Genomic DNA, 13537 nt, shown 5'->3' on the forward strand with positions numbered 1-13537 from the left:
TTCTACAATAGAATTTTCATGACGATTGACTGAGTTGGCAGAGAAAAGAGGAAGAATGTTAAGAGAAAGCTACTGTCTACAGATGACCAGTTTCCCTGGGAACCAGATGTGGGCTGATGAGGGAGTTTCTAGAGTTGCCCGCAAAGGGAAATTGCCCAAGAAGAACCATTTGAAAACTATAAACGATCCCAAACAAAAGGATAGGTTGTCAAAAGCCCAGGGGAGAGGAGAAATTTCAAGAGGCCAGCTAAAGGAGATTTCTGTCCCATAGTCCTAGGAACTGCAGCTCAAGGTCTCTAAAGAAGGTGCAAATGCTAGTTAGAAAAGGAAAGGTCATTTTGGGAACTGTATAACACCCAGAAGGTGGGACTTCCCACATGCTGCAACTAAGAGCCCGCATGCCACAGCAAAGATCCCACAAGCCAAAACTTAGACCCAGAGCAGCCAAAATAAATAAATAAATAAATAAATAAAGATAAATATTAAAACAAAATTTGTCTCCTTTAAAAATAAATCAGAAGATTTCATTGCTAGAACCTGTATCTGTAGGATCCAAGACAATCTAGGTTAGAGCATAACAGAAAATTTAATTGGTTTAGAGTTTGATAATGGTCATGTCATTATTAGTTCAGTTTAGGTTTTTTATTACCTGGACACAAAGAATTATTTTATTATGCAAAAATAACAAAAAAAAAAATGCTGCAGAACCTCACTGAGATTTCATATGAGAGGCAGGACTGAGTTAGTCCACTGAGCAGACCTGAAGGGGAAGTTAGTGGGAGAATTCACAAATTCACACACTTGGATTCTGATTGTGCCCTTTACCATCCAGTTTATGTCAGATTGTTCATAGATTCATGGGAAAACAATGTTGTAAAAAGAGGATGCTTGCCTACAGGTGATAGAGTCTGAGCATAAAAAAGGAATCCAGGGGCAATTAACATGAATATGAGAAGCAGTCCTGCAGCAGAGAAAACTCTGTGGGTAGTCTTTTGTGTGTATGTGTGCACAGGCACACACGTAGGCACACGTGCACGCGCACACACACACGCACGCACACCAATGACCAGGAAGATCTGACAAGGCAGTGGGTATAGGAGACTGTGTGGAACAAGAGACCGTGGCCTGGGATGCTAATGATGTCCAGGAAGAACCCACACCCAGAGGACTAGCCACCCAGGCATTCCCCCGAGAACATGCCTCCCTCCTCCATTCTTCTCTCTCACTGTAAACAAGCCAGAATATCATCCGTGACAGAACACTATATCTCAACCTCCAAGCAGTCATTCACAGCAGACTCAGGGGAGAGTCTAAGATGGACCCACTACTGATGAACACGAAATACTTGAGGAAACCCAACATCATTAAAAAGGTGCACCATTAGACAGTATATTTATTATCAGATAGAAAAAAGTCAATAGAATTGTTACAACTGGTTATAAAATGAACATATTTATTTTTATGAGAGACACCTGCATTCATTCAAAAAATATACATATTATAAAAATTAAATGTTATTTATATTTAATACAAAAGAAATAGCAGATGAAATAAATAGACTTGTTATAGCTGAAGAGAAAATTACTAAGGAAGAGTTGGGTAGAGAATTTCCAGAATAATAGCATACTTAAAGTAATTAAATACATGAATGAAGAAAATATAAGGGATATATAGGGTTGATCCAGAATTTGGGATATATTTCTATTAGAGTCAATATTAGGCTAGAAAAAAATATTCTACAAATTTCAGTGGCTTAGAACATTGAGATTTTACTTCTTAGCCTCACAAATCAGCTGTATGTCCAGGTTATTCTCCAGAACAATGCTCCATCATGTGCCAACTTAGTGGTATAAAGGAAGTCATCATCATAATGGCACCAGACACTACCTGATCAGTGCTTCCACTGCACAGTTCATTGACCATGGAATGGAAGCCCATTGTCTCCACTGCACAGTTCAAGCAAGGTACATGGCCAAGTCTAGTTTCAAGGAGTGAAACAATGTAATCCTTGCTGTGTCTGAAAGGAGAAGAATCACTACAATGTCCAGATGGGCAAGAGAGGATGGACAAGAAGTGATATTCAAATAAATAAGGAAGGAGAATTTCTCAGACATGCATTTGTGTTCACATGGAAAGTCTTCACTAAAGGGCATACTATACACCTGCAATTATTTTTTTTAGTGAAGTATAGTTGATGTTCAATATTATATAAGTTACAGCTGTACAATGTAGTGATTCACAATTTTTAAAGGTTAACTCCATTTATAGTTATTACAAAACATTGGCCATATTCTCCGTGTTGTACAATATATCCTTGTAGCTTATTTTATACATAATAGTTTCTACCTCTGAATCCCCTACCCCTCTATTGCTCCATCTATCACTGTTTTGAATACTAGGTGTCAAAAGTGTTTTAACAGCCTTGACATCTTGACATTTACATTCTTATAAAAGAAAACAAATAAAATTGGCAAGTAGTTGAAAAGTTTGACTGAAGAAAAAAAAAAGCCTAAATAGCAAATAATTTTAAAATAAAATACAGGTTTATAAAAAACAATTAAAAATTTATAGAGAATACTACACAAAATTGTTTACCAATTTTTGAAAATTATTACTGAAAATTATTGATGAAAAATATAAATTTCCAATCCACTTAAGGACAAGTATAAAATCTGAATATACTCAAGTCAAAACAGAAAGTGAAATGCAGCCAGAAGGTAGAGATCTACATGACTTTTCTCAATGGTTTATCAAACAAAATAACTTTCCCTATTTTTCTGTATTCTTAAACTGTTCACATATCATTAAATTATTTATGACAATTTTAAAAATTAACTTCAAAACCTTATGGATGAGAAGTTCATGGATGATAAGTTCTTTTATTTCATACATAGCCTGTTCAGAGTTTTTACTATATTCTTGAAATAGTAGTTTATTTTTTTAATTATTTTATTGAATGAAAGATTCTTTAAATTAGACAGTGCTTTACAATTTTCAAAAGTTTCACACAGATGATTTCATATAATTCCAATAACCCTTAGTTTATTTTTATATTCTCCAGGTAATTTTGCATTTAATTGAAATGTTTATATCAAGTTGTATATATAGTCTCTTAAATGAAAAAGATTTGTTTCTCATATAATCTGCTTCATGTCTAGTTTTTATATTTGTATTTATTCTCTTCTCTTGATTAGCTTTGTGAAGGGCTACATTGGCTATATTTTATTACAGTTTAAATTCTAACTTTCTCTTACTTGTGTCTATTTGTCAACAGTACTCTTCCTACTATTGTTTGTTTCTCCTTTCAGCACAATTATTTACTTTCTTTTGTGTTCTTAACTTTATTTGTATATAATTAATAATTTCTTGAATGAAATAATCATTTTCACTCTATTTTTAAAGAAATTCAATTATTTAAAGCTTTCTGTTTCCAAATTAAACCTTTAAACCTATTTTATATTCTAAGATTTACAGCATTCTTTTTTCCTTCTTAATATTTCAATTTTGCTTTTAAATTTCACCTGGCAGTTATGATGGTAACATTTTTTTTTTTTAATTTTCAGGTTATCTAGTTACCATCTTTTAAAAAGATGATCTTTTGATCATTTACATTCTTCCATTGTGATCAAATAATGAAAATTATGATAATTTGACTTTTTTAACTGAAAAGAAGTTATTCTTAAGGCCTAGAATATAGCAACTTTGTAAAAGATGTATGGACAAATAAGTATTCTCAGACTATGAATGCTCGGTTTAAAGTATTATAGACATTATTTTAAACTATATATCTATCTTCTTTTTTTTCCTTTATTTTTTAGCATCTTCATTGGAGTATAATTGCTTTAAAATGGTGTGCTGGTTTCTGCTGTATAACAAAGTGAATCAGCTATACATATACATATATCCCCATATCACCTCCCTCTTGCATCTCACTCCCATCCTCTCTATCCAACCCCTCTAGGTGGTCACAAAGCACTGAGCTATCTCTCTGTGCTATGCAGCTGCTTCCCACTAGCTATCTATTTTACATTTGGTAGTGTATATATGTCCATGCCTCTCTCTCAATTCGTTCCAGCCCTTCCCCCTCCCCATGTCCTCAAGTCCATTCTTTACGTCTGTGTCTTTATTTGTGTCCTGCCCCCAGGTTATTAAGAGACTTTTTTTTTTTTTTTACATTCCATATATGTGTGTTAGCATATGGTATTTGTTTTTTTCTTTCTGACTTACTCCACTCTATATGACAGTCTCTAAGTCCATCCATCTCACTGCAAAAAAACTCAATTTCAATTCTTTTTATGGCTGAGTAATATTCCATTGTATATATGTGACACATCTTCTTTATCCATTTATCTGTTGATGGACACTTTGGTTTCTTCCATGTCCTGGCTATTTTAAATAGAGCTGCAATGAATATTGTGGTACATGACTCTTTTTGAATTATGGTTTTCTCAGGGTATATGCCCAATAGTGGGATTGCTGGGTAGTATGGTAGTTCTATTTTTAGTTTTCTAAGGAACCTCCAGACTGTTCTCCATAGTGGCTGTATCAATTAGTATTCCCACCAACAGTGCAAGAGTGTTTCCTTTTCTCCACACCCTCTCCATCATTTATTGTTTGTAGATTTTTTGATAATGGCCATTCTGACTGATGTGAGGTGATACTTCATTGTAGTTTTCATTTGCATTTCTCTAATGATTAGTGATGTTGAGCATCCTTTCATGTGTTTGTTAGCAAACCGCTTGTCTTCTTTGGAGAAATGTCGATTTAGGTCTTCTGCCCAGTTTTGGATTGGGTTGTATGTTTTTTTGATACTGAGCTGCATGAGTTGCTTGTATGTTTTGGAGATTAATCCTTTGTCAGTTGCTTCATCTGCAAATAATTTCTCTCAGCTTGTGGGTTGTCTTTTCGCCTTGTTTATGGTTTCCTTTGCTATGCAAAAGCTTTGAAGTTTCATTAGGTCCCATTTGTTTATTTTTGTTTTTATTTCCATTTCTCTAGGAGGTGGGTCAAAAAGGATCTTGCTGTGATTTACGTCATCAATAGTTCTGCCTATGTTTTCTTATAAGAGTTGTATAGTGTCTGGCCTTACATTTAAGTTTTTAATCCATTTTGAGTTTATTTTTGTGAATGGTGTTAGGGAATGTTCTAATTTCATTCTTTTACGTGTAGCTGTCCAGTTTTCCCAGCACCACGTATTGAAGAGGCTGTCTTTTCTCCATTGTATATTCTCACCTCCTTTATCAAAAATAAGGTGACCGTATGTACGTGGGTAAATCTCTGGGCTTTCTATGCTGTTCCATTGATCTATATTTCTGTTTTTGTTCCAGTACCACACTGTCTTGATTACGGCAGCTTTGTAGTATCATCTGAAGTCTGGGAGCCTGATTCCTCTAGCTCCGTTTTTCTTTCTCAAGATTGCTTTGGCTATTCAGGGTCTTTTGTGTTTCTATACAAATTGTGAAATTTTTTGTTCTACTTCAGTGAAAAATGCCATTGGTTGTTTCATAGGGATTGCATTGAATCTGTATACTGCTTTGGGCAGTATAATCATTTTCACAATGTTCATTCTTTCAATCCAAGAACATGGTATATCTCTCCATATGTTTGTATCAGCTTTAATTTCTTTCACCAGTGTCTTATAGTTTTCTGCATACAGGTCTTTTATCTCCTTAGGTAGGTTTATTCCTAGGTATTTTATTCTTTTTGTTGCAGTGGTAAATAGGAGTGTTTCCTTAATTTCTCTTTCAGATTTTTCATCATTAGAGGCTAGGAATGCAAGAGATTTTTGTGCATTAATTTTGTATCCTGCTAATTTACCAAATTCATTGATGAGCTTTAGTAGTTTTCTGATAACATTTTTAGGATTCTCTATTTATAGTATCATGTCATCTGCAAACAGTGAGAGCTTTTCTTCTTTTCCTATTTGGATTCCTTTCATTTCTATTTCCTCTCTGATTGCTGTGGCTAAAACTTCCAAAAGTATGTTGAATAATAGTGGTGACAGTGGACAATCTTGTCTTTTTCCTGATCTTAGTGGAAATGGTTTCAGTTTTTCACCATTGAGAATGATGCTGGCTGTGGGTTTGTCATATATGGCCTTTATTATGTTGAGGTAAGCATCCTCTATGTCTACTTTCTGGAGGGTTTTTATCATAAATGGGTTTTGAATTTTTTCAAAAGCTTTTTCTGCATCTATTAAGATGATCATATGGCTTTTCTTCTTCAATTTGTTAACATGGTTTATCACTGATTGATTTGTATATATTGAAGAATCCTTGCATTCCTGGGATAAGCCCTACTTGATCATAGTGGATGATATTTTTGATGTGCTGTTGGATTCTGTTTGCTAGTATTTTGTTATGATTTTTGCATCTATGTTCATCAGTGATATTGGCCTGTAGTTTTCTTTCTTTGTGACATCTTTATCTGGTTTTCATATCAGTATGATGGTGACATTCTAGAATGAGTTTGGGAGTGTTCCTCCCTCTGCTATATTTTGGAAGTGTTTGAGAAGGATAGGTGTTAACTCTTCTCTAAATGTTTGATAGAATTTGCCTGTGAAGCCATCTGGCCCTGGGCTTTTGTTTGTTGGAAGATTTTTAATCACAGTCTCCAATTCAGTGCTTGTGATTGACCTGTTTACATTTTCATTTTCTTTGTGGTTCAGTCTCCAAAAGTTGTGCTTTTCCAAGAATTTGTCCATTTCTTCCAGGTTGTCCAATTTATTGGCATATAGTTGCTTGTAGTAATCTCCCATGATCCTTTGTATTTCTGCAGTGTCAGTTGTTACTTCTCTTTTTTCATTTCTAATTCTATTGATTTGAGTGTTCTTGTTTTTCTTGTTGAGTCTGGCTAATAGTTTATCAATTTTGTTTATCTTCTCAAATAAGCAGCTTTTAGTTTTATTGATCTTTGTTACTGTTTCCTTCATTTCTTTAACATTTATTTCTGATCTGATCTTTATGATTTCTTTCTTCCTGCTAACTTTGGGCTTTTTTGTTCCTCTTTCTCTATTTGCTTTAGGTGCAAGCTTAGGTTGTTTATTTGAGATGTTTCTTGTTCCTTGAGGCAGCACTGTATTGCTATAAACTTCCCTCTTAGAACTGCTCTTGCGGCATCCCATAGGTTTTGGGTCTTCGTGTTTTCATTGTCATTTGTTTCTAGGTATTTTTTAATTTACTCTTTGGTTCCTTCAGTGATCTCTTGGTTATTAAGTAGTGTATTGTTTAGTCTCCATGTTTTTGCATTTTTTACAGATTTTTTTCCTGAAATTGATATCTATTCTCATAGTGTTGTGGCGGAAAAGATACTTGATACAATTTTAATTTTCCTAAATTTATCAAGCCTTGATTTATGACCCAAGATATGATCTGTCCTGGAGAATGTTCCATGAGGCTTGAGAAGAATGTGTATTCTGTTGTTTTTGGATGGAATGTCCTATAAATATCAATTAAGTCCATCTTGTTTAATGTATCATTTAACGCTTGTGTTTCCTTATTTATTTTCATTTTGGATGATCTTTCCATTGGTGAAATTGGGGTGCTAAAGTCATCTACTATGATTGTGTTACTGTTGACTTCCCCTTTTATGACTGTTAGAGTTTGTCTTATGTATTGAGGTGCTCCTATGTTGGGTGCAAAAATATTTACAATTGTTATATCTTCTTCTTGGATTGATCCCTTGATCATTATGTAATGTCCTTCTTTATCTCTTGTAATCGTCTCTATTTTAAAGTCTTTTTTGTCTGATATAAGAATTGCTACTCCTGCTTTCTTTTGATTTCTACTTGCATGGAATATCTTTTTCCATCCCCTCACTTTCAGTCTTTATGTGTCCCTAGGCCTGAGGTGGGTCTCTTGTAGACAGCATATATATGGGTCTTGTTTTTGTATCCATTCAGCCAGTCCATGTCTTTTGGTTGGAGCATTTAATCCATTTACATTTAAGGTAATTACAGATATATATATTCCTATTCCCATTTTCTAAATTGTTTTGGGTTTGTTATTGTATGTCTTTTCCTTCTCTTGTGTTTCCTGTGTAGAGATGTTCCTTTAGCATTCATTGTAAAGCTGGTTTGGTGGTGCTGTGTTCTCTTAGCTTTAACTTGTCCGTAAAGATTTTAATTTCTCTGTTGAATCTGAATGAGATCCTTGCTGGATAGAGTAATCTTGGTTGTAGGTTTTTCCATTTCATCACTTTAAGTATGTCCTGCCACTCTCTTCTGGCTTGCAGAGTTTCTGTTGAAAGATCAGCTGTTAACCTTATGGGGATTCCCTTGTATGTTATTTGTTGTTTTTCCCTTGCTGCTTTTAATATTTTTTCTTTGCATTTAATTTTTGAAAGTTTGATTAATATGTGTCTAGGCTTGTTTCTCCTTGGATTTATCCTGTATGGGACTCTATGTGCTTCCTGGACTTGATTGACTATTTCCTTTCCCATATTAGGGAAGTTTTCAACTATAATATCTTCAAATATTCTCTCAGTCACTTTCTTTTTCTCCTCTACTTCTGGTACCCTTATAATTTGAATGTTGGTGTGTTTAATATTGTCCCAGAGATCTCTGAGACTGTCCTCAATTCTTTTCATTCTTTTTTCTTTATTCTGCTCTGCAGTAGTTATTTTCACTATTTTATCTCCCAGGTCACTTATCCATTCTTCTGCCTCATTTATTTCGCTATTGATTCCTTCTAGAGTATTTTTAATTTCATTTATTGCATTGTTCATCATTGTTTGTTTCCTCTTTAGTTTTTCTAGATCCTTGTTGAACATTTTTTGTATTTTCTCCATTCTATTTCCAAGATTTTGGATCGTCTTTACTGTCATTACTCTGAATTCTTTTTCAGGTAGACTGCCTATTTCCTCTTCATTTGTTTGGTCTGATGGGTTTTTACTTTGCTCCTTCATCTGCTGTGTGTTTCTCTGTCTTCTCGGTTTGCTTAAGTTATTGTGTTTGTGGTCTCCTTTTCACAGGCTGCAGGTTTGGAGTTCCCATTGTTTTTGGTGTCTGCCCCCAGTGACTAAGGTTGGTTTAATGAGTTTTGTAGGCTTCCTGGTGGAGGGGACTGGTGCCTGTGTTCTGTTGGATGAGGCTGGATCTTGTCTTTCTGGTGGGTAGGACTGCATCCTGTGGTGTGTTTTGGGGTGTTTGTTAGCTTATAATTTTAGGCTGCCTTTCTCTAATGGGTGGTGTTGTGTTCCTGTATTGCTAGTTGTTTGTATAGGGTGTCCAGCACTGTAGCTTGCTGGTCATTGAGTGGAGCTGGGTCATAACACTGAGATGGAGATCTCTGGGAGAGCTTTTGCCATTTGTTATTACGTGGAGCTGGGAGGTGTCTGGTGACCCAATGTCCTGAACTTGGCTCTCCTACCTCAGAGTCACGGGCCTGACACTCTGCCAGAGCACAATGACCCTGCCTGACACACAGCTCAGAAGAAAAGGGAGAAAGAAAGGAAGAAGGAAGGAAGGAAAGAAAGAAAGAAAGAAAGAAAGAAAGAAAGAAAGAAAGAAAGAAAGAGTAAAATAAAGTTATTAAAAATAAAAAATTAAAAAGTAATTTAAAAAAAAAAAGAAGAGAGCAACCAAATCAAAAAACAAATCCACCAATGATAACAAGTGCTAAAACTTAAATTAAAATTAAAAAAAAAGAAATGGTCAGACAGAACCCTAGGACAAATCATAAAAGCAAAGCTATACAGACAAAAAGAAGCATATACATACACACTCACAGACACAACACACAAAGAAGCATACACATATACACTCAGAAAAAGAGATATAGGAAATACATTATATATAATAAAGGCAGAGAGCAGCCAAATCAATAATCAAATCTACCTACGATAATAAATTCTAAATACTAAACTAAGATAAACATAAGACCAGAAACAAATTAGATGCAGAAAACAAACCCCAATTCTACAGTTGCTCCCAAAGTCCACCACCTCAATTTTGGAATGATTCGTTGTTTATTCATGTATTCCAAAGATGCAGGGTACATCAAGTTGATTGTGGAGATTTAATCTGCTGCTCCTGAGGCTGCTGGGAGAGATTTCCCTTTCTCTTCTTTGTTCACACAGCTCCTTGTGTTCAGCTTTGTATTTGGCCCCGCCTCTGTGTGTAGGTCACCTGAGGGCGGCTTTCGGGAAGTCTGAGGTCTTCTGCCAGTGTTCAGTAGGTGTTCTGTAGGAGCTGTTCCACATGTAGATGTATTTCTGATGTACTTGTAGGGAGGAAGGTGATCTCCACGTCTTACTCCTCTGCCATCTTGAAAGTCCTCTTCTATCTTATTTTTGTATCTAGTTGAATGGTTGCAAGTAAAAAAAGTATTAATTTCTGACAAATGGACTATTTATATAAATCTATCTTTTTTCTAATTGATTCTTTATGTAAAACATGGAGTCATTACTATTAGGTATTCATTAGTACCTACAACTTTTTATTATGATGTTATTCACTTAATTTTATCTAATACATTTTGCTTTGCATTTTTACATTTTAGACAACACTCTTGTCACTCATTTCTAATTTTGTAGTTGTTCCTTTTATTTATCTCAAGAAGAAAAATTCCTAAATTTCTCTCAAACAAAAGATGTATATTAGTCAGTGTTCTCCAGATAAACAGAACTAATATATGTCACTTCTCTCTATATTAATCTAAAGGTGGAAGATGGAAAAAAGCCTTCACAGACACACCCAGAAATAGTATTTAATTAGCTATGTGTGCATCCCTTAGCCCAGACAAGTTGACACAAAATTAACTATCATAGACATATTGTGAGCATATATGTGCATTGAAATCCAAACTGGAAATCCTTTACAGCAGAGGTTCACAGAGGTTTTCTGTAAAACTACAAAACAAAAACAAACCATTTTTTTTTTCTGTTCAGTATTTAAGATTTTGCAGAAAGAATTCAAAACTGAAGATGATATTTATGTAAGAGAGAAAATAAATTTCCTCAAAATTTAATAAAAATTGAATAAAATTTTGTAATACAAGTTTACTAATGAGAAGAGTTATTTTCTGAGGGGATAGCATTCCTTGAATTTGGACTCAGAGTTAATGATCCCTATCATCAAAATTATTTGCAAACTGTAAAATTTAATGATGATCTTTTATAAGATTTTACATATTTCATCTTTGAATATATGTGTCCTGTCACACATCATGGCTAAAAACACTGAGTTTTAACTGCATCTCATTGATTTGCAGTGCACCAAGCATCAGTGCAAAGCAATGTAATCAACACACACACACACACACAAAGAGTCTCTGAGGCAAATATTCAACAAATGTGTATGCCTATGTTCTAATAACTTCATTTATGGACACTGAAATTGGAATTTTATATATTTTAATTCATGACTAAATATTATTCTTATTTTGATTTTTAAATTATTAAAACTGCAAAAAATTACTTATTTGTGAGTAGTACAAAAAAAAGGGGGTTGGCTGTATGTGGCCAGTGGTCTGTAGATTACTGACCCCTGCTTTAGAAATAGAGGAATTTCTAATGAATGCCTAATTTTTTTAATCTCTTGTGGGTCATTTACTATTTTTCTCATGATATCTCTGCTTCTCTCTATTTTCATTTCCTGATTCTGTCTACTTATCCAACTCCTCATCCCCTCCTCAAAATATCTTTTCCCTTTCCCTCCACTACCTTCTTAATATTCTGATTTCCAGTCCTTCATGTTACCTACGCAGTGTACATTTCATTATGACATTGCCCTTACTCTTCTTCATAGAATCTTTTTAGCTTTATTGCCCCATTAACTCATTTTTTTTTCTAGGTCAATATACCAAGAGAGAGAACTGGATTGATCTCATTCATGATTTCATCATACTCGTGTCATTTATAAGCCACACATTTGCCTGAGAATTGATTGCCCTTGGATCTAGAATACATCCTCAATTCAACCAGCCATGGGGAAATGGTGGAGGGGTCCTGCACCCCTAAATATGTCCATTTCTTGAACATGGGTATCTGCTGGACATGTCTGCTTAGAAGGAACCTCATAGTGAGACACACATTTTGTAGCTTGATTTGTCCTAAGAGCCTTTTTGTTTGTTTATACTTGCATGTTAAATCTGAGTATGTACTTTTATTTTAAATGATCTACGTCACTTTGATTTTAAGTGGGATTTTTCAAATATTTGATGGCTTAATTCAGTCTTAGTATCTTTGTCTTTTAATGGATTTCCTGACTTGAGTCTTAGGTCTATTGTTTACTCTTGCTGACAAATTTTATAATCATCTTGTTAACTCTCATGAAATATCATACTGTGATTTTAATTGTAATTTTTTTTTAGAGTAATTTAGAGAGAAGTGAAATTTCTTATGAAATTTTATCTTCTCATCCAGAAACATAATAGAACTTTTTATTAAAGGCTTTTAAAATATATTTCACCAAAACTTTGTATTTCTTTATATTGGGTACAATTCTGTGGTTTATTTTGATTGTTATTTCTATTTTAAACATGAGGTTTTAACTATAATTTTCAAAATTACTTACAAATTATATATATGAATTGCCATATACATATATGTATGGATTTATATTTTTTCTAGTCTTAATTTAATAGTCTAAGATCTCCAGAGTAACACATAATAATAGTAGTGTAACATGCCTCTTATCTTTTTACAACTTAATAGGAATGCTTTTTATGTTCATTCTTTTTTTTATTATTATTCAACAAAAACTTTTGATGTTTGCTATATACTAGAAAATGTCCGAGATTCTTGGGATATATCAGTGAACAATACAGACAAACAGCTTTGAGCATTTTTTTTTTTTTTTTGCAGTCTGCCTCTCACTGTTGTGGCCTCTTCCGTTGTGGCCTCTTCCGTTGAGGAACATAGGCTCTGGACATGCAGGCTCAGCGGCCATGGCTCACAGGCCCAGCCGCTCCGCGGCATGTGGGATCCTCCTGGACCGGGGCACGAACCCATGTCTCCCGCATCGGCAGGTGGACTCTCAACCACTGCGCCACCAGGGAAGCCCTAGCTTTGAGCTTTTGATACTACACTCTAGCGAGGGAGAAAGTCAACAACAAGCATAATAAATAGGTAAGCAATATAGTATCTTAGACATTGATAAATACTGCTGAAGAAAATTAAAAGTAGGGCAAGGTCTAGGGGTTTGAGAAAGAGGAAATGAGTAGAGGGGCTACAGTTTTAAATAGTGGTCAGAGTAGATTTGGTGGAGAAGGAGAGATTTTAGTAGAGGCATAAAGTACAATTTCTAACACATTTTCTATAGTCACTGGTCTATTCTGGTTTCTCAATTCGACTTAATTTGATTTCAGCATTTATGTGTGTCTGAAAATGTTTTCATATAATATTATCTTTCAAATTTATTCATATCAGATTATAATTAGTAGCCACATGGTTTCTCAATCTCTTTTATGTCTCAAACCTAATAGCCTTTAAAAAAACCTGGTTTACATAGAATGTATCTTTGGTCACTTTAAAGCACTGGATTTAGTTTTCTTATTTTGTTTTTATATTTGGTTAATTGTTATCTTTATTATTAATT

This window comes from Globicephala melas, chromosome 17 (genome assembly GCF_963455315.2).
Source record: "Globicephala melas chromosome 17, mGloMel1.2, whole genome shotgun sequence".
In the NCBI taxonomy this organism is placed as follows: Eukaryota; Metazoa; Chordata; class Mammalia; order Artiodactyla; family Delphinidae; genus Globicephala; species Globicephala melas.